We start from the raw sequence: 23,836 nt of genomic DNA, 5'->3' as shown, positions 1-23,836 counted from the left end.
GTAATTTGACTGCGGCCATGCTGGAGCACCGCCTTTAGTCGAACAAATCGACCCCAGGACTCATTCTTTGTAAGCCTAGTACTTATTCTATCGGTCTCTTTTGCCAAACCGTTAAGTTACGGGGACGTAAACACACCAGCATCAGTTGTCAAGCAATGTTGGGGGGGACATACAAAGACATACAAACACACACACACACACATTATATATACGACAGGCTTCTTTCAGTTTCTGTCTACCAAATCCACTCACAAGGTTTTGGTCGGTCCGAGGCTATAGTAGAAGACACTTGCCCAAGGTACCACGCGGTGGGACTGAACCCCGAACTATGTGGTTGGTAAGAAAGCTACTTACCACACAGTCACTCCTATGCAAAATAAAATATATATATATATATATACTCTACTGTTCTCTAAGTTAGTATGTGCTTCTTTTTCCAATTTAAGATTTACTCACAATATATATATATATATATATAAACACACACGTGTAAATGTGTGTATATATACATACATATGTAAATATGCATGTATATATACACATATTTACACGTATACATAAACATCTATGTATGTATATATATATATATATATAAAATATTATTAGAGACAAAACCACTATTTTGCAAAACAAACAAGGAAAGACTTAATCAATACATAAAATTTTAATAAATAGTCAAAAAAACCGCCACTACAATCGTTTCTTGTCTTGATCGACAATCTTCAGGTGGACTTCCAATAAGTCAGTTTCAAATTATGAAGTCATAATTTGAAACTGACTTATTGGAAGTCCACCTGAAGATTGTCGATCAAGACAAGAAACGATTGTAGTGGCGGTTTTTTTGACTATTTATTAAAATTTATGTATTGATTAAGTCTTTCCTTGTTTGTTTTGCAAAATAGTGTTTTGTCTCTAATAATATTTTATAATATTTTACTATAAAATTGGATTTAATCCTAAATCTGATTTTTTTCCCTGTAAATTTGGATTTATTCCCTAATATTTATTATTTATATATATATATATATATATAAACACACACATACACATGTAAATGTGTGTATTGGGTCATCCCACAAATAATGCGTTTTTTTCAATTGCATGAACTAAAAGTCGGAGGGGGACAGGATAAGCCGCCTGTATCAACTTGCTATAAAAGCAGGTAGTAATTTTACCTTGTACTTATTCTTAGTGCAAGTTTTGAAGAGTGCAGTTAAATTTTAACAGTTATTTTTTCAAAGCTATAATGGAAGTGACAAAGGAGCATATTTGCCATATTTTGCTTTATGAGTTCAATAAAGGCAACAATGCAATGGAGAGTGTGAGAATATTAATGTAATATACGGGGATCGGACAATAAGCGTAAGCCAGTGTCAACGGTGGTTCCAGAAATTCCAGGGCCGGAAACTACAGCCTCATCCTGGGAGATCTGTAGAGCTCAACGAGGACATCCCCAGTGGAACAAAATTCCATCATCACTGTTGAGGAATTAGTAGAGAAGCTTAGATTTGGTCATTCAACCATTCATCCACACCTGCACGCCATTGGAAAAATTAGCAAACTGAGTCAATGGGTTCCTCACAAACTTTCAGAGTCTAATTGCATGCAGGGAGTGAATGTGTTTCTTCTTTGCTGTCACAACTCATGAATGAACCTTTCTTGGACCAAAAGGTGACTGGTGACAAGAAATGGGTTCTCCATAAAAATGTCATACAATGAAAACAGTGAGTAGGGAGAGGAGAAACACTAGCACCCCTGGCTAAAAAAGATCTTCAAGGTCTTTACCCACAAAAAGTATCTTTATCTGTTTGGTGGGATATGAAAGGTTTAGTCCACTTTCAACTTTTAAACCCAAACCAAACAATAACAAAGGAGATCTACTGTGAGCAGCTGAAGTCAGCACTAAAAGAAAAATGACCATCTTTGGCTTCAAGATGAAAGGTGTTCTTCCATCAGGATAATGCTCAGCCACATACAGCAAGGATGACATTCCAAAGGCTGGAGCAGTTTCAATGGGAAATGATGCCCCCATCTAACATATTCGCCGGACATTGGTCCCTCTGATTATCATTTATTCCACAGTCTTCAAAATCATTTGGACGGAAAAAATATGAATTCTGTAGACAAGGTCAGAACAGTAGTGGAAGAGTATTTTTCGTCACGGACGAGTGAATTTTGGAAGAGGGACCTTGCAAGTCTTCTAGATAGATGGAAGAGCATTGTAAAAAATGAAGGAGAGTATATTTTAGATTAAAAAAGAATTTTGTTTATCTTAATTTTGAAAAATAAAATGTATTAAAAAAACCGCATTATTTATGGGATGACCCAATATAAACATGTATATTTCTTTACTGCTCACAAGGGGCTAAACACAGAGGGGACAAACAAGGACAGACAAGGGGATTAAGTCGACTACATCGACCCCAGTGCGTAACTGGTACTTAATTTATCGACCCTGAAAGGATGAAAAGCAAAGTCGACCTCGGCAGAATTTAAGTAGATATATATCTACGTGTGTGTGTATAAACATATGTACACATACACACACACACACATATATATATATATACATACACATACATACATACATTCATAGGCTGAAAGACAGACAGACAGACAGATAGATATGCAATGGTCTCACTTAATTCAAAGACAATGATTAAACATTAATTGCTTCCATTTAATTAATCACTGATTAACGATTCAAACTGTATTTGAATATAAAGAGAATATTTCTTTTTCACTCTTTTAAATGACATAAATTTAAACAGGAAAACTATTAATTAGCAAAATGCAATTATTGACAGTATCAATAATACCATAAAAATGAAATTATCTTCATTTAATTAAAAAATATTTAAAATGCATATAATTCTACCTTTCTTTCTTTCTTTTCCCCAACAAAATGTAATGTTTGAATTAAAGATTAACGAATGATACATCGCAAGGGTATTAACAATTATTTCAGATACCCAACCAATTATAATTGGTTGGGTATCTGAAATTTATTCAAAACTGAATCACATTTTGAAGTTAATGATGTTCTAAGTTTCATGATCATGTTATCACGGGAAGTTCTTCCCCCAACTTTTTTTTAAAATTCTTTCACAGGAATAGCTGTGTGGTAAGTAGCTTGCTTAATAATCACATGGTTCCAGGTTCAGTCCCACTGCATGGTACCTAGGGCATGTATCTTCTACTATAGCCTCGGGCCAACCAAAGCCTTGTGAGTGGATTTGGTAAATGGAAACTGAAAGAAGCTTGTTGTATGTGTGTGTGTGTGTGTGTGGCACATAAAAAGTAGCATTCAGGTATGGTCAATGCCAGCACCACCTGACTGGCACCCATGTCAGTGGCACATAAAATGCACCATTCAAGCGTGACTGATGCTCATGCCTATTTCTTTACTACCCACAAGAGGCTAAACAGAGAGGGGACAAACAAGGACAGACATAGGTATTAAGTCGATAACATCGACCCCAGTGCGAACTGGTACTTAATTTATCGACCCCAAAAGGATGAAAGGCAAAATCGACCTCGGCGGAATTTGAACTCACAACGTAACGGCAGACGAAATACCGCTAAGCATTTCACCTGGCGTGCTAACGTTTCTGCCAGCTCGCCGCCTGGTGGCACATAAAAAGCACCATTCAGGCATGGTCGATGCCAGTGCCACCTGACTGGCTCCTATGCCGGTGACACATAAAAAGCACCCACTACACTCTCAGAGTGGTTGGCATTAGGAAAGGCATCCAGCTGTAAAAACCTTGCTAGATCAGATTGAACCTGGTGCAGCCTCCTGGCTGGCCAGCCCTTGGTCAAACCGTCCAACCCATGCCAGCATGGAAAGCAAACACTAAACCATGATGATGATGTATATATTTACGGGTATGTGTATCTGTGTTTGTTCACCCACACCCCACCATCGCTTGTCATCAATGCAGTTCGGCAAAAGAGACCAATAGAATAAGTACTAGGTTTACAAAGAATAAGTCCAGCTTGACCGCTGTCAAAGACAGCGGCCATGCTGGAGCACCGCCTTTAGTCAATGTTATGGGGACGAAAACACACCAGCGTCGGTCATCAAGCGATGTCAGGGTGGGGGGACAAACAGGCATACAAACATATATATATATAAATATATGTATATATTTATATTAAGGGCATTACTATACATAAATGCCTCACACTAGGAGGGACTCTTAAAGTCAGTTTTAACTTTAAGAGTACCTCCTAGCGTGAGGCATTTATGTATAGTAATGCCCTTAATATAAATAAATATATTTAAAGGGAAAAATTAATAAATTTTTCCCTTATGAGGTTTTTCACACTAACTACTTGATAATTTCTTATAAAGATTTTATCCTATTTTAAAATTATATATATATATATCCTTGTGGTACCAGTGCCAGTGGCACACAAGAATCCATCCGAACGTGGCCGTAGTCAGTACCGCTTGTGGTACCAGTGCTGGTGGCACACAAGAATCCATCCAAACGTGGCCGTAGTCAGTACCGCATCACTGGCCATCGTGCTGTGGGCACATAACAAACACCATCCGGTCGTGGCCGTTCGCCAGCCTCATCTAGCACCAGTGTCGGTGGCACATAAAAACACCTTCCGAAGACCCGGCAAGACTAGTCAGGCCATAAACCATGGCCCCTACCTGGGACGTAGTCAGTCCACCTGTGCATACCTTCCTCCTTGTGATACTTGTGAAGGCCTGTTGAGGCAAGTGAAAATCAAAATCAAATCAAAACAATCAAAATAGATGAACATCAATGGAATCTTCCTTCTTGTGACACTTGTGAAGACCTGTTGAGGCAAGTGAAAATCAAATCAAAACAAATCAAAATAGATGAACATCAATGGAATCTGTATCTTGTGGTACCAGTGCCGGTGGCACACACTTTGTGGTACCAGTGCCGGTGGCACACAAGAGAACCATCCGAACGTGGCCGTAGCCAGTTCCGCATCGACCGGCCTCCGTGCTGTGGGCACGTAACAAACACCATCCGATCATGGCCGTTCGCCAGCCTCATCTGGCACCTGTGTCGGTGGCACATAAAAACACCTTCCGAAGACCCGGCAAGACTAGTCAGTCCACCTGTGCATACCTTCCTTCTTGTGACACTTGTGAAGACCGGTTGAGGCAAGTGAAAATCAAAAATCAAATCAAATCAAAATAGACAAAATAGATGAACATCAATGGAATTTGTATCTTGTGGTACCAGTGCCTGTGGCACACAAGAAATCCATCAGTGCCGTAGTCAGTGCGGTGGGCACATGACAAACACCATCCGATCGTGGCCGTTCGCCAGCCTCATCTAGCACCTGTGTCGGTGGCACATAAAAACACCATCCGAAGACCCGGCAAGACTAGTCAGGCCATAACCCATGGCCCCTACCTGGGACGTAGTCAGTCCACCTGTGCATACCTTCCTTCTTGTGACACTTGTGAAGACCTGTTGAGGCAAGTGAAAATCAAATCAAAACAAATCAAAATAGATGAACATCAATGGAATTTGTATCTTTGTGGCACGTGGCACATAAGAAAACCATCCGAACGTGGCCGTAGCCAGTACCGCATCAACTGGCCTCCGTGCTGTGGCACGTAACAAGCACCATCCGATCGTGGCCGTTTGCCAGCCTCATAAAAACACCATCCGAGCGTGGCCGTCTGCCAGCCTCGTCTGGCACCTGTGTCGGTGGCACATAAAAACACCATCCGAGCGTGGCCGTCTGCCAGCCTCGTCTGGCACCTGTGTCGGTGGCACATAAAAACACCATCCGAGCGTGGCCGTTTGCCAGCCTCGTCTGGCACCTGTGTCGGTGGCACATAAAATCACCCACTACACTCTCGGAGTGGTTGGCGTTAGGAAGGGCATCCAGCTGTAGAAACACTGCCAGATCTGACTGGACTGGTGCAGCTTTCGGGCTCCCCAGACCCCAGTTGAACCGTCCAACCCATGCTAGCACGGAAGCGGACGTTAATTGATGATGATGATGATGATGATGATTATATATATATATATGTATACGACAGGCTTCTTTCAGTTTCCGTCTACAAAATCCACTCATAAGGTTTTGGTTGGCCCGAGGATATAGCGGATACTTGCTCAAGGTGTCATAAAGTGGGACTGAACCCAGAACCATGTGGTTGGTAAGCAAGCTACTTACCACACAGCCATATGATGGGCTTCTTTCAGTTTCCATCTACCAAATCCACTCACAAGCCTTTGGTCAACCCATGGTTATAGTGAGTGTGTGTGAGAGAGAGAAAGAGAGAAAGGAGGCAGATTTTTCTACAGTTGGATGCCCTTCCTGTCCCCAATCCTCAGCCGTTTCCAAGCAAGATAATACTTCTGCATGGCCAGACATGGCCATCTTTCGGTACGAGTACCATAACTGCCGTGTGTGTTGTTTACATTTGAAGAAGAAGATCGTCACTCTCCGTAAAGTTTTTTTTTATATATGGCAGGGGGGTTAGGGTTGAAGGGGTTCTTTTTTCTTCAGAAATGCAAACAAACCCACGTGGGTTTATAATTGGCAGTTATGGTACTTGTACCGAAAGACTGCCCCAGACATATTTCACAAAAGACTGAAAATGAACAATTGCCGCTTGTACAACAGTGACACTCATTTACATCCACCACACAATATCAAGACCTGTTCACCTTAGCATAATTAAGTGTAAATTCCAGGACATCAAACTCCATCCTTCACTATCTGTTCTCTCTCTCTGAAGTGCAGAGAAGTATTTCACATGAAATAAAAAATACCAGAATCGTAAAACTATAGAAGACTAAAGGAGATGAGGTGCGCTGTGATAACTGCAAAGAAATTCCCGCCTGCTCAGCATCACAATGTAAAATATTTGTTGGCATCCCCTCAGAACAACAACAAAATCTGGCAGAAACGGTGCCAATAAATGGTGTATCACTGAAAAACAAACATATGAGTTTAGGTTTGATTGATCTGACCCTGCCATCAATGCAGCTCCAAGCAACACCCCCACCCAATCATTGCCATGACCACCACTAAAGAGTAATGGGTAAAGACCCTGTTCAGTTATGAATGACCATGGAACTGCACCGAGAAAGTTTCCCCCTCTGAGGCACAAGTCCGGGCAAAGTTGTTTTATGAAAGATGGTTGTGTAAGGCGGCAAGGAGCTGGCAGAATGGTTAGCATGCTGGATGAAATGCTTAGCAGTATTTCATCTGCCGTTACGGTCTGGGTTCAAATTCCGCTGACGTCGACTTTACCTTTCATCCTTTCAGGGTCGATTAAATAAGTACCAGTTACGCACTGGGGTCGATGTAATCAACTTAATCCGTTTGTCTGTCCTTGTTCGTCCTCTCTGTGTTTAGCCCCTTTGTGGGTAGTAAAGAAATAGGTTGTGTATGAAAGACCAGCAGTAGCCTGCATACAAGCTTCTCCTCTCCCCGCCACCAATGTTGGTCGAAGGGATAGGCAAAGGGGCTGCTCCAGCTTGGCACCAGTCATGTCACAACACACTTCTACAACTGAGTGAACTGAGGACAACATGAAATAAAGAGTCTTGCTCAAGAACACAATACACAGCCTGGGCCAGGAATCGATCTTGCTACCTCGTTATTGTGAGCCTGATGCTTTAATCACTAAGAACCCATACATATATACCGTAAATCCTTGAGTATAATCCGCATTTTTTCCCCAAAATTTAATGGTCAAAGTCCCTAGTGCGTATTATATACGAGGTTAAAAATTGAAAATTATTTTCTGAGCAATGTCCGTATCTCTATTTGCTGTCCGGCAATGTTTATTCAGACGCATTTTGTGATGTTGGGCACGAAAATACCTTAAGCTAAGCCTGAAAGCAATGAAGTCATAAAAGAATCATCCATAACTTGCAATAAGCAACATTTATTAAACGTTATTTCTGTTATTTCTTTATTTTCTGCAAACAAAATGCACAAAAAAGCGACACATTTGCAGTATGTTATATATACAATAATAATAAAGGATGTTACCGTATACAATTTTACAAACCAAGGACGTTATATAGACCTCCTTGACTCAAGTTAGAGAAAGGGTACATATTATACACAAGGTTTAGGTTTTTCAGAGGTACAGCCCCCTAAAAATCCCCTGCGTATTATACTCAAGGGCGGACTATACTCGAGGATTTACAGTACATACACATACATTCCAATACACTCACATATATTCACACACTCCTTGTGTAATTTATCTGACTGCCTGTGTAACATTCACTTAAATATGAGATTGTATAGTTTATAAAGCAGAGGCACATGGCACCAGTGACACAGAAACTCATTTCTACAGATGAGTGAACCAGAGCAACATGAAATAAAGTGTCTTTACTCTTTTACTTGTTTCAGTCATTTGACTGCGGCCATGCTGGAGCACCGCCTTTATTCGAGCACATCGAGCCCCAGAACTTATTCTTTGTAAGCCTAGTACTTACTCTATCGGACTCTTTTGCCAAACCGCTAAGTTACAGGGATGTAAACACACCAGCATCGGTTGTCAAGCGATGTTGGGGGGGACAAACACAGACACACAAACACATACATATATATTATATATATATATTACATATATATATATATATACATATATACATATATATACATATATATACATATATATACATATATATACATATATATACATATATATACATATATACATATATATACATATATACACATATATACATATATATACAATATATACATATATATATATATACATATATATACATATATATATATACATATATATACATATATATATATACATATATATACATATATATACATATATACACTATATATACATATATACACATATATATACATATATACATATATATATATATATATATATATATATATATATATATATATATATACATACGATGGGCTTCTTTCAGTTTCCGTCTACCAAATCCACTCACAAGGCTTTGGCTGGCCCGAGGCTATAGTAGAAGACACTTGTCCAAGGTGCCACGCTGTGGGACTGAACCCGGAACCATGTAGTTCGTAAGCAAGCTACTTACCCCACAGCCACTCCTACACCTGTCTTGCTCAAGATTGCAACATGCAGCCCAGTCTGTGAATTAAACTCACTACCTCATGATTGTGAGCTGGGCACTCTAGCCACTGAGCCATGAGCCACCACTACTATTAGATTCTTTTCTCCCCTTGGCACAAGGCTCCAAATTTTTTTACAGAGGGGGCCCGATCAATTTGATTGACCCCAGTACGCAACTGCCACTTAATTTATCGACCCCAAAAGAACTAAAGGCAAAGTTGACCTCGGCAGAATTTGAACTCAGAATGTAAAGACAGACAAATAAAATATTCTTTTCTACTCTAGGCACAAAGCCCAAAATTTTTTGGGGGGAGGGGAGCCAGTTGATTAGATCAACAGCCCCACCCAGTATGCAAAAAAGTAACAATATTTAGAAAAGTGATTAAAAAAAAAAAAACAGTGTGTGTTAAGGGTAAGCAAAATGCTTCATACCGTAAAACCAGAGCTGGGGAGTTGACACATAAAACTGACACCAACTCCTCTACTAATGGCACCTCTGACTCTGACTCCTCCTTATGTAATCAAGTGATTGTGGTCAACATATCTCATAAAGCATAAGGCTTGAACTCTGAGTAGGCCTATATGTTATAACAGGTTTATTAAAAAGAATAAAGATAGTTGGACTCGGTATAATTTTACTGACTCCGACACCGACTCACAGCCATGATAAAAACTAGGATAAGAATCTAGCAGGAATGCTTTCTCAGTACATTGCTTATGGTTCCAAGCTATTGGACATTTCCTCACTAAAGTGCTGCTTATTTTCCATTTACCAAACTTCTATAAGTTCTGAAACATCTCTCAGCATGATAAAATACCCAACATCAAAGGCCACAGGTTCAATCCCATGGCAGGTCACTTTGGGCAAGTATCTTCTATTACAATCAGGTTGACCAAAACCTTGTCAATGGATTTGGGAGATGGAAACTGTGTGGAAGCCCATCTTATATATTCTATTCTTTTATTTTTTTTACTTGTACAGCCATGTTGGAGCACCGCCTTTAGTCGAAGAACTCAACCCCAGAACTTATTCTATCAGGCTCTTTTGCCAAACCGTTAAGTTATGGGGAAGTAAACACACCAACATCAGCTGTCAAACGATGATGGGGAGACACACACACACATATATATATATACGACGGGCTTCTTTCAGTTTCCGTCTACCAAATCCACTCACAAGGCTTTGGTTGGTCCAAAGCTATAGTTGAAGACACTGGCCCAAGGTGCCATGCAGTGGGGCTGAACCTGGAACCATGTGGTTGGGAAGCAAGCTTCTTACCACACAGCTATGTGTGTGTTGTGTGCATGTACGTGTGTGTGTGCATGTACGTGTGTGTGTGTGTGTGCATGTACATGTGTGTGTGTGTGTGCATGTACGTGTGTGTGTGCATGTACGTGTGTGTGTGCATGTACGTGTGTGTGTGTGTGTGTGTGCATGTACATGTGTGTGTGTGTGTGCATGTACGTGTGTGTGTGCATGTACGTGTGTGTGTGCATGTACGTGTGTGTGTGTGTGTGTGTGCATGTACATGTGTGTGTGTGTGTGTGTGCATGTACGTGTGTGTGTGTGCATGTACGTGTGTGTGCATGTATGTGTGTGTGCATGTATGTGTGTGTGTGTGTGTTTGTATTTGTCACCTCCTTACCACCACCATTTCACAACCAGATTTGGTTTGTTTACAGTCTTGTAATAACTTAGCAGTGTGGCAAAAGAGACCAATAGAAAAAGTACCTGAATATTTTTTTAAAAATACATTCGCCTCACTTTGAGCCTCACAGAGGAGACGACAAAGGCCTGAGGCTGGCAGCAAGTTTGCTGTGCATGAGAGGACACTTAAAAGCAAAGTAAACTTTTCGCCCTCCACACATACAGGCATGTCCTCCATGCGCCTCTCTCAGCTCAGAGATTCAAGTTTTGTGGGCTGATGGGTGCTGGTGCTACATAACAGCACCTGTGCCAGTGCCATATAAAAGTGCCCATGCTGGTGCCACATAACAGCACCTGTACCGGCACCACATAGCAGTGCTCACAGTATCCGTGCCATGTAAACACCTGTGCTGGTGCCACATAAAATCAACCCATGATGGTACTACATAGCAGTGCTTGCGCTGGTGTCATATTAAAAGCACTTAATACAGTCTCTAGAGTGGTTGGCATTAGGAAGGGCATCCAACTGTAAGAAACTCAGAGCAAAACAGACAAACTGGAACTGAGGCAGGTCTGCTGCTGGCCAGTTCCTCCCAAACCATTCAACCCATGCCATCAAGGAGAATGGAGGTCGATAATGAGGATGACATAAATACTGGGGGCAATTTGCTCGAATAAACCCTTCAAAGAGGTGGCCGTGCATGGCTGCAGTCCAATGACTGAAACATCATCATCGTTTAACATCCGTTTTCCATGTTAGCATGAGTTGGACAGTCCGACCGGGGTCTGGGAAGCCAGGAGGCTGCACCAAGCTCCAGTCTGATATGGCAGTGTTTCTAAAGCTGGATGCCCTTCCTAACGCCAACCACCCCGTGAGTGTAGAGGGTACTTTTTACGTGCCACCGGCACAGGTGCCAGACGAGGCTGGCAACGGCCACGATCAGTTGGTGCTTTTTACGTGCTACTGGTACGGAAGCGAGCCAAGGCAGCGGTGGCATCAGCCACGTTCGGATGGTGCTTTTTACGTGCAGGGATCACGTGCAAGGTGCCACACATGGGACTGAACCCGGAACCAAGTGGTTCATAAACAAGCTACTTACCACACAACCACTCCTACACCTATATATATATATATATATATATATATATATATATATATATATATATATAAATAAGTAGATGTGTGTATGTATATCCTTTATGTTTGTTTATGGGAAATGGTTTGAATATACATATAAAAGCTGCTGTTTTATTGTCCTGGTCACAACCTAATGATGCCAAATGCCAATACCAGACTTTTGGGGTTGCACTGAGTTGTTCTGATATAATGCTGGATAAATAATATTACTATATACATTTATATAATATGATGTAAATGCATATAGATGTGTGTGTGTGGCAGAGTTTCTACAGCTGGATGCATCACACTCGAATGGTGCTTTTTATGTGCCACTGGCACAAGGGCCAGTCAGGTAGTACTGGCAACAGCCACACTCAAATGGTATTTTGTACGTGCCACTAGTACAGGAGTCAGTCCAGTGGCACTGGCAACGACCTCGCTCAAATATTTTTTCCCCGTGCCAATAAGGCAACGCTTGTAACTATCACACTCAAATGGTGCTTTTTATGTGCCACCGGCACAGAAGCCAGTTAGCTGCTCTAGCAATGATCACGCTCGGATGGTGCTCTCAATTTTACTTGCCTCAATTGCTAGGGTATGGCACTTTTTCACACAGCTATCCTCATCCATTCTCACCACATGACCATACCAGCGCAGTCGTCTCTCTTGCACACCACATCTGATGCTTCTTATGTCCAACTTTCCTCTCAGGGTACTTACACTCTGTCGAGTATGCACACTGACATTACATATCCATCGGATCATACTGGATTCATTCCTTGCAAGCTTACGCATGTCCTCAGCAGTCACAGCCCATGTTTCACTGCCATGTAGCATGGCTGTTCGTACACATGCATCATACAGTCTACCTTTTACTCTGAGTGAGAGGCCTTTTGTCACCAACAGAGGTAAGAGCTCTCTGAACTTTGCCCAAGCTATTCTTATTCTAGCAGCTACACTTTCAGCGCACCCTACCGGAAACAATATATATATACTGAATATAATAAAAGTTGACAATTTTCTTTTATCTTATATTCATTTTCTAAACAAATAATACAATATTACATAAGCATTTTATAATATTTCTCTTTTTTCTGGAAACTTGCCGCGTACCGGCAGCTGATGGCTTGCAGACCGGCACCAGTCTGCAGATCATCCCTTTGAGTAGCACTGGTATAAAAAACATCAAGATGGAGCGTGCAAAAGAAGCAACTGTGCTGATCTGATTGTGTGATGTGTATGAAGGGAACGGCTGCTTATATAAGTACCCATCTCAAAATGAAGAGGGTACCTGTGGAAAAGGAAGACACAGGTAGACATGGGATAAAGTGGTTAAAAATGATTTTGAGACACTGAACCTTGCAGAGAAGATGACAAAGGACAGGGACAAATAGCAGTTCGCTGGGTTTAAGGAACTGAGGCCATAAAGACATGTCCTTTATATCCAGGCCCCCACCTCACCTGCAAAGAATCTGTTCCCTGGTAAACCTCCTCAAATCTTCCAACATCTTCCCCCTCCCTCCACTTGGATTCACCTACCTGTGCACCATTTGTCTCCGTTGAAGTCCTTCCCCACATATACCCCTTATACCCCCTCCCTCTACCTGTACCCACTCACTCTCCTTTCACAATCTCATGAAATGACTCTCCTTCTCCAGCCCTTGGTCCATTTCACTGTAGACATCTCCCTGTAACTAGGGGCTATACCCTCCTCCCCATCTCATCTATCTGCTCTCTCTCTCTCTCCACCTTTGCTCCACCAGAGGCAGCCATATTCCTTTCTACAGCAAGACATCTTCTAACCCCCAATACTACTCCTCCACCCAGCTAAGGAGTTTTGCCCTGCAAATTACATGGCGACTTCACCAGTGTCGGCGCCACATAAAAAGCATCCAGCCCACTCTGTAAAATGGTTGGCATTAAGAAGGGCATCCATCCATAGAAGTGGTGCCAAAACCTATTTCTTTACTACCCACAAGGGGCTAAACACAGAGGGGTCAAACAAGGACAGACAAACGGATTAAGTCGATTACATCAACCCCACTGGTACTTAATTTATCGACACCGAAAGGCAAAGTCGACCTTGGCGGAATTTGAACTCAGAATATAACGGCAGACGAAATACAGCTACGCATTTCACCCGGCGTGCTAACGTTTCTGCCAGCTCGCTGCCAAAACCTATTAATCTCCACCTAGACATCATTAGGATTCTATTGGATTGGATGTTCAATCTACTGCAAGATGAAGGCTTCAGCACATTTTCGCCACCAGCCACGGTTTGACAAGGTGGCCATGAACTTGAGTTGGAAATCACATTGGTTTGACGACCTTACTCTCTCACACTGGCTCAACATGATTAGGTAGAAGGGTGAGTGTTTTTCTAAACTCTAACCAGGGGTAGTCAAGTCATGTAGACCCATAAGGGCCGGTTTCCAAGTTTCCATGGTGTATATATGCCCCCTCCTGGAAGGGACACCAATCAGTCGCAGGGTTACTCATGTTTGCCAGCTGAGAAAACTGAAGCAAAAAAGAAATGAAATGTTTTACACAAGAACAATGTGTCGCCCGGTTCAGGAATCGAAACCACAATCTTACGATCATGAGTCCAACACCCTAACCACTAAGCCACGAGCCTCCACTAAGTCAATTAGGATTCTATAATGATGCAATATCCAAAATGGCCTTCCTACATTCATTAAGATGTTTCATTTAGTTAGTTAGTTAGTTAGTTAATTTGGCTCAAAAGCAAATAGCAAGGCCATGTAGGGGGGACATGGAGTTAAGTACAGGGTGGTGTTCATGTAAATAGTTCAGGCCACTTGAGGTCAAGGGAGGCTTTGAACAAAGCGGTCGTCGGCATCTTCACCATCTCGTCTGGCAGCTTGTTCCACGGATCCGCAACCCGGACGGAGAAAGCCCCTCTCCTTCAATTGAGATGAAATCGTCGCAGGTAGAGCTTTTCGGAATGACCCCGCAGCCGACGCTCCGGAGCAGGAGTGAAGAACAGCTCTTTCGAGAGGTTACACTTCCCGCTTATGATGTTGTGGGCGAGAATGAGATCACCACGGCGGCGGCGTTTTTCAAGAGAATAAAGGTCGAGCGTCCTCAGCCTTTCTTCATAGGACAAATTTTTGAGACCATGAACCATGCGGGTAGCCAGCTTCTGGACTCTTTCGAGATGATGTATGTCTTTGAGGAGATAAGGAGAAGAGGCTTGAATCCCGTACTCCAATATGGGTCTCACCAGCGTGACATAGAGTGGTAGAAATATGGCTGCTGTGAGCAATCCAAATGACCGTCGAATCAAGAACAGAATTCCGCGTGCTTTGTTGGCAGCATGGATGCACTGGGCTGAAGGCGAAAAGGAGGAATCCACCAAGATACCCAGGTCCTTTACCTGATCGGTCCTCTCCAGCAGCAGATGACCCGGCTCGAAATCAAGTTGAGTTGCAGGAGGAGAGCCAACAGGCAGATGACAGCACTTTGATACGTTCAGACACAGGTCCCATTCGTTAGACCACTTCCAAATTTGGTGGAGGCATCGACGAAGATCCTCTATATCACCGCGAGGAGCGACCAGTTTGATATCGTCGGCAAATAGAAGGGTGTGTTGCGTGAGGTCGTCAGGCAAGTCATTTATGAAGACTAAGAACAATAAGGGCCCAAGCACTGAACCTTGAGGCACGCCACTGCTCGCACTGGAGACGTCGGACCGCGAACCATTAACTTGGACTTGGAAGGAGCGATCTGAGAGGAAGGCACCAACCCATTGTACAATATCCGGATGGAAACTATATGCTTGAAGCTTGACAAGGAATAGGCGGTGGTTTACCGAGTCAAAAGCTTTGGCAAAGTCCAATAAAACGATGTCAACAGCATCACTATCATCGAGGATGCGCGTCACCAATTCTTCCATTACTAGTAAGTTGGTCAAGCATGATCTCTTCGGCACGAAGCCGTGTTGGGAATCAGAGATAGAGGCTGTGTTTTGGAGGTGGAGCATCATACTTTTCTTAAGGATGGTTTCGAACATCTTGCTGATTATTGATGTAAGGGAAACCGGTCGGTAGTTAAGCAGGTCTTCGCGGCTCCCTTTCTTGAAAATTGGGCAGATTATCGCTGTTCTCCAGTCCGCAGGAATAACACCCGTCGCCAATGACATATTGAATAGACGTGTTAAGGGCTCGAGGGAGATTTGACAGCTATATCTAGCTAGTTGAGTAAATTAATATGAGGCACTACTCACTGATTTGTAGCTTCAGTTGTGGTTTAGCTCCCAGTCAATTATGAACAGATCTATGATCAAAGGTATTCCACTCATGACCATCCCATCTTATTTACAAATATACAAGCATGCATATATACATATGAGGGAGTGCTGAAAAGTTCCTGGTTTTGCGTGAAAGAAAATTCAGGAGTATCAATTATTTACGATTTTATTCAACATATTCCCCCCTCAGATTCACAGATATATTGCAGAGGCCCTTCAGTTTTTCTAAGCCCTGTAAAAAAACTCAGAAACTTGGGCCTCCCTCCTAAGCTTTCCCAGTATCCTTAAAGCCAGGAACTTTTCACTCCCACCACTCATGTTTATATTATCATCATCATTATCGTCTAACATCCATTTTCTGTGCTAGTACGGGTTGGACAGCAGGTCACGTGCCACCGGCACAGAAGCCAGTCAAGGTGGAGCTGGCTTTGGCCACGTTCGGATGGTGCTTTTTACGTGTCACCAGTACAGGTATCACAACTACAATTTCCATTTGATATTTATTTTGATATTGATGTACTTGACTCAATAGGTCTCCTCAAGCACAGCAGGTCACCCTACGATCCAAGGTCAGCACAGCAGGTCGTTCTGCAATCCAAGGTACTTTGGATAGGCTGGGGCTGCTATGTGAAACTGGTGCAGGAAACAGCCATGAACTCATTGTTATTTGTTGGATCTTTGCAGTCACAGCATATCTCCAGAGATCTCGGTCTTTCGTCATTGCCTCTGTGAGGCCCAACGTTCGCAGGTCATATATATATACACACATATATATTTGATGTATTTGAGTCACTGATATTTCAGTACCATTTTCAATAATACCATGTGACCTGCCCTGACCAATAGGAACCCACATTGCAATGCCAGCAGACATTAAATGATGATGGTACTGGTGGCACATAAAAAGGAGCTCCTCTCAAGCGTTGGGCCTCACGGGAGCAATGTGGCTGATGCTGGTGCTGCATAACTAGCACCTGTGTTGGTGATGTGTAAAAAAAGCACCTTTGAAGCGTTGGGCCGCACGGAGGCAATGACAAACGACTGAGACCTTCGGTAATATGCTGTGCTTGAGAAGAAGACCCATTGAGCCAAGAGAAATTGTAGTTGTGGCAGATACCGGTGTCACACAACTGCACCCATGATGGTGGTACATAAAAGCGCCACGGTGTCACGCAAATGGCACCTGTGCCAGTGATACATAAACGCACCCATTACACTCTCGGATTGGTTGGTGTTAGGAAGGGCCTCTAGCCATAAAAATCATACCGACTCAGACCGGAGTCTGGTGCAGCCCCCAGCATACCGGCTCTGGTCAAGCCATCCAACCCATGCCAGCATGGGAAACAGACAATAAATGACGATGATGATGATAACAGTCATTGTGGTATGGGAGGGGGGGGTATGCACTGTAACAGCAAATCATTGCATCCACCATCTGTTGGTGATTATCTTCCACTCCTGGCGGATGATACCTTTGCACCACTCCGACGACGACCCTCCAACTCATGGGTCTGTTTGGGTTGTCATTGCTGGTGAGGGCTTTACAGGGTCAGAGTGCAAATCCCACCTCAACGTGAAATGAAGTATTTTGCTCAATGAAATGAAATGAAATGCTTCGCCACCCAGTACAGGGATCGAACCTATTATCTAGTAACCGTGAGTGCAACACCCAAACCACCAGGCCATGCACCTATATATATATATATATATAGGTATGTATGTATATATATTCTTTTCTACTCTACACACAAAGCCCGAAATTTTGGGGGAGGGGACCTCAGTATGCAACTGGTATTTAATTTATCGACCCTGAAAGGATGAAAGGCAAAGTCGACCTCGGCGGAATTTGAACTCAGAACGCACCGGCAGACGAAATACCTATTTCTTTACTACCCACATGGGGCTAAACACAGAGAGGACAAACAAGGACAGACTAATGGATTAAGTCGATTACATCGACCCCAGTGCGTAACTGGTACTTAATTTACCGACCCCGAAAGGATGAAAGGCAAAGACGTCCTCAGCCGAATTTGAACTCAGAACGTAACGGCAGACGAAATACGGCTACGCATTTCGCCCGACGTGCTAACGTTTCTGCTAGCTCGCCACCACCACACACACGTATGTGTGTGATATAAGGGAAATTTGGTTGCTATTTCTAGCAGGCCTAGAAACTACGTAGAAGTCTCTTCGGTGTTTCCTGCTTTCGTTTATTGTTGTTGCTGCTGTCATTCGTTGACGCTTGTTTATAAGTCGTAATTGCAGCTATTGTTTTATTTAACCCCAGGTGAAACAGGTGGTAAATAAACAGAGCCGACACGTGATCGAAGGCACCCCAAAAGTGACAATCGTGCCTTCTTTGTATATCAGAGAACTACCTTGTTCTTGTTGTCGCCGTTGTTATTCTGTGTTTTATTCTGAACGAGTAATTTTATGATGAACCGCATTCCACCCGGGACCATCCCAGCGGAGAATGAGGGCGTGCATTTCCCGCGTTAACCTGTTGTTGTTGTTGTTATATTAAAGGTGGTAGTGGTAGTCATGGCGACGATATTTAGCCATAGGTCTACCATTAGAGTAGACACAACATCAAAGGCAGCACAGCCGTGACCATCCACCCTTTTTGTTGTTGCTCTTTTTCTTTCAGACACAACGTATCTAGAACTACATTACCAAATCTTATCTTTCTTTTACCTTTTTAAGACGAGGAATGGTCCTTGTAAGAAATGATCGAGTTGGCAGACTTGTTCATTAATGTGTCCAACAAAATGCTTACTTAGCGACTCAACGTTCTCAGTTCAAATCCGGCCTAGCTCAACCACGCTTTCCATCCTTTCGGGGTCGATGCAATCAACTTACACCATCTCCTCAAAATTGCTGGCCTTGTGCCAAAATTAGAAAGGTTATATATAATGTTGACGATGGTGGTGATGAAAGTTTGTATGCAGATGTACATGTATGCACACACACATATATATATATATGTACGTATATATATATTTTTTAAACCCACAAGGGGCTAAACATAGAGGGGACAAACAAGGACAGACAAACGGATTAAGTCAATTACATCGACTCAAGTGCGTAACTGGTACTTTATTTATCGACCCCGAAAGGATGAAAGGCAAAGCCGACCTCGGCGGAATTTGAACTCAGAACGTAACGATATGTACGTATATATGTATGAATGAATGAATGAATATGTATGTATATGCGCATATTATTTAATATTTCGGTAAATATTTTTTTTTTACCTCGATGTCAATCTCGTTATCGCGGAGTGATACACTCTCTCACTCTCTCTCGTCCATCTCAACGCCACTCAACATCAGTGTACCCTCCACTCACACTCCACTCCACTCCATCCTCACTCCACTCGAACAGATCAGAGATAAACCGTTTTGAACGCCGATTAAAACGATTTAACTCGAGCGACGATGACGATTTCTCAAGTAATAACAAGATAATGATGATGATGATACTAATACTAATAATGATTTCTATAATAGTAATTATCATCGTTATTAACAATGATGATAATTGGTTTTCAGCGTCCCACATAAAATTACCGGATTTCTTAACGGAATCTCCATTCATTCTTCTCACACGTTGCTTCTCCGTCGTTGACTGAGAATATAATCCCAACACACACACATACACAAAATGTTTCCATCATTCACAAGGATATAATCCAACACACACACACATATATACACACACAAATATAAACCCAGGGACATATACACATATACGCCCCCACACGTGCACACATATACACAACTATACATACACATACATAATCAATTGTTTATGTATGTGTACGGACACCTAAACGCACCTCTCTCTCTCTCTCTCTCTCTCTCTCTATATATATATATATATATATATATATATACACACACGCATATGCATATATACACCCATACATGGATACATACATACACAAATCTATATCCCCTACACACATGCAAATACATACCCACATACATATACCCACACAAAATCGTGTATACAGACACAACATTTATATATGTTATACCCTAAACCTCCATCCTTCCATGCCCATCACTGATTAACAACAACAGTAAAATCAAAAGCAATTTGCTAGAAATAGCAGCCTAATCTTATCAAAATCACACACCATACTGTCCTTAAAACGAAGAGACATTGAATAATTAGGGTCTCACACATCGATGGATGACTTGGCATAACGGCTGGAATGAGGAGCACTGATCTTGGGGTTAAACAACCAAGCAGCGTAACACAGGCCTGCCTAGGGTTAAATAGGAACAATTTTCGAACGGATGCATCCTATAAAAACACACTCACAATACAAGCAAATAGAGAGAGAGAGAGAGATAAATAAAGATTAGATAGATAGATAGATAGATAGATAGATAGATAGATAGATAGATAGATAGATAGAGAAAAAGAGAGACAGAGAGAAAGAAAGATAGAGATAGATAGAGAGAGAGAGAGAAAGAAAGATAGAGATAGATAGAGAGAAAGAAAGATAGAGATAGACAGATAGAGAGAAAGAAAGATGAGATAGACAGAAAGAAAGATAGAGATAGACAGAGAGAGAGAAAGAAAGATAGAGATATATATAGAGAAAGAAAGATAGAGGTAGAGAGAGAGAAAGAAAGATAGATAGAGAGAAGAAAGAAAGAAAGAGAGATAGATAGATAGATAGATAGATAGATAGATAGATAGATAGATAGATAGAGTTAGGATTAGTGTTAGGGGGAAAAAAGTCAAAATTGAAGAAGTTAGGGCGGTGGGGAGGAATTTTCACAATGCCGATTTTTGGCAATTTTCCGGAACCTTCGTATCCGAAAATGGGGATTTTCGGCAAAAAAAAATTTGAATAAACAAATTTGAGAGAAAATGGGGACGAAAGTGCTTCCATAGATAGATATACAGATAGACATATAGAGAGATAGATACATAGATATACAGATAGATAATAGATAGATAGATATATACATACACACACACATAGATAAACTTCAGAAGTATGTTGCGTACTCTTCGTTTGTAAACATTATCTGTATGACTGTGTGTGTGTGTATATATATATATATACATATATATGTTTGCATACAGCATTCTACGTATTTATCCATCTATCTGTCTTTACTATATATATGTGTGTGTGTGTATACTGCCAGTCTATCTATGAATATACACGAATGTGTGCATATATATATATATATATATATATAGTCAATATAGTCAAAATAATATATATATATATACCTGTGTATGTGGTTTGTCACTTGTATGTTTGCCATAGGCACAGGAATACAGATGTATATATATATATTTATCAACGTAAAGATATGTATACATGCGGTATAATATATATATGTATGTATGTATGTATGTATGTATGTAGTGTGTATACATTGAAGCAAGAGAGAAAGTCAACGACGCTGACGTGAGGTCAAAGGATGTGCTCATGTTTAGTGTGTATATATTATATATAGACACTCCATAAACATACATAATGTAGGATATACACTCTTTCAATACCTATCACTATTTGCATAACAATGTGTGTGCGTGTGTGTGTACTATTCGCATGTGCGTGTGTATACATGCACAACACATACAGTTGTGTGTGAGTGTATATATATATATATGAAATACGGCATACATACAAGTGACAGAGCACACACACACACACACATACATACACACACATACATACATACACATATGCATGCATACATACACACACGTATTAAAACTGCTTTCATCGTCTCAATCGACGTCCTTCACCTCATCATCATCATCACTATCAGCCACATTAATAATTATAAGAATTCTTTATCGGGTCACAAGGGCCGCAAAAACATTTAGGACAATACAAAGAGAGAGGACAGTAATGCTGAACTGACGACCCCTAAGGGTTCATAAAAGAGAACGAAGATAGCAGGGGACTTTACAATAATGTAGGGGTGAAATGAAAGGAGCGCGCAAATAGGGAAATAGAATGGCAATGAGAGTAACAATGAATTATGATTATTGCTCGACCACCAATAGGGAGACATTCGGGGGTTACGCGGGGGAAACCTTCGCGAAACTATGGGTACCCCGAAGAAGAACAAGAACAAGAAGAACAAGAAGAAGAATGACGATAATTTGTTTTATTTTTTAAGGGGGCACTACACAGATATTCTGCAATTAATAATAAAAATGAATAATAATGTATTCGGTTCCCTTCCGGACCAAATTATGGGATTTGCCGCATATTACGAGGTCGGGGTACTTGATTCCATGCAAAATATCCGAGTTTTTTGCGGGGTGAAAATCGTGCGAATGTTAATCTGAAAATTTACGATGTTTTCTTTATTAACCTCTAAAGGGTTCGCAAAAAAAAAAAACATTGGGGTCGGTACAGGACAATGTAGGGTAGAAAGAAAGAGAGAGAGAAAAGAAGTAGGTTAATATATATGAAATGAAGACTTACCCGTCGAAACGAAGTTGTTGAAATGCTTCTTCGACGCCGTTTTAAACATCATAATCCCAGTACATAGTAAGATAGGTGTATATACAGCAAGTAAGTGTATATGTGAGTATATATGTGTGTGAGTGTGAGTCTGAGTGTGTGTAGTGTGTCTATATATGTCGGTAGTCAGGGAGAAATAAATAGATATCTGCGCACGTCTGTGTGAGTAGAAAGCGTGTGAAAGACAGACAGACAAATAGATATAAAGATGTATATGTCGATATATGTATGTATAATTTATATCTATATATATATATGAAGATATATATTTATTTATATACAGAGATATATATTAATATGTGTATGTGTGCGGTGGTGTGTGTGTTCATGTAGATATAAATATTGAAATAAAACGTCAAGGTTATTAACAGATAATGTCTTATTTTGAAGTAATTTTTCGCCCCTCATAAAACCGCGGCTGGCGATGAGTTCGATAATATTTTCAAAAGAAATCAGCAAACAAAACCACAACAATTCACACCTCCCTGACAGCCATGGACCAGGGAGATAACTCATGTCTTGTATTTGCCATTTTAATTTATCAAGGAAAATAAAATCCGGACTAATGATTCGACGGATGCAATTCCCGTCTATCACCGGCTCTGGTGAATGGAAAAGATTGATTCCTTTGACGTCTTTTTATTATGGTTGTGGTTGTTGTCGTTGTTATCGTTGTTGTTTAACCCCAAGTCGACCGTGATTGAACAGGTCTTATGATCAAAGCTATTTCAATTCAACCATCTTCTCTCTCTCTCTCTCTCTCTCCCTTTTCTTCCCCTCTTCTCTCTCTCCCTTTTCTTCCCCTCTTCTCTCTCTCCCTTTTCTTCCCCTCCTCTCTCTCTCCCTTTTCTTCCCATCCTCTCTCTCTCCCTTTTCGTCCCTTCTTCTCTCTCTCCCTTTTCTTCCCCTCCTCTCTCTCTCCCTTTTCTTCCCCTCCTCTCTCTCTCCCTATTCTTCCCCTCTTCTCTCTCTCCCTTTTCTTCCCCTCCTCTCTCTCTCCCTTTTCTTCCCCTCCTCTCTCTCTCCCTTTTCTTTCTCTTATTCCTTTTCTCTCTCCCTTTTCTTCCCCTCATCTCTCTCTCCCTTTTCTTCCCCCTCTCTCTCTCTCTCCCTTTTCGTTCTCTTATTCCCTATCTCTCTCCCTTTTCTTCCCCTCCTCTATCTTTCCCTTTTCTTCCCCC

The 23,836-nt window shown here is 41.4% G+C and overlaps 1 protein-coding gene across 2 annotated transcripts in view; it reads right to left on the bottom strand.

Moving 5' to 3' along the window:
• LOC115219982 (N-acetylglutamate synthase, mitochondrial) overlaps positions 1 to 22,875 on the bottom strand; it is a 197,742-nt gene extending 174,867 nt beyond the window's left edge. Inside the window, exon 1 of one of the 2 annotated variants that reach the window (XR_003882394.2) lies at positions 22,617 to 22,875. The gene's annotated coding sequence lies outside the window, so the exon portion shown is untranslated. The remainder of the gene's footprint in view (positions 1 to 22,616) is intronic. The other variant, XM_029790283.2, reaches the window with a different exon arrangement.
• Positions 22,876 to 23,836: the final 961 nt, after the last annotated feature.

Source organism: Octopus sinensis, linkage group LG15 (assembly GCF_006345805.1).
Source record: "Octopus sinensis linkage group LG15, ASM634580v1, whole genome shotgun sequence".
Taxonomy (NCBI): Eukaryota; Metazoa; Mollusca; class Cephalopoda; order Octopoda; family Octopodidae; genus Octopus; species Octopus sinensis.
The sequence above is the reverse complement of the archived record's forward strand: the minus strand, read 5'-3'. Positions and strand labels throughout refer to the sequence as shown.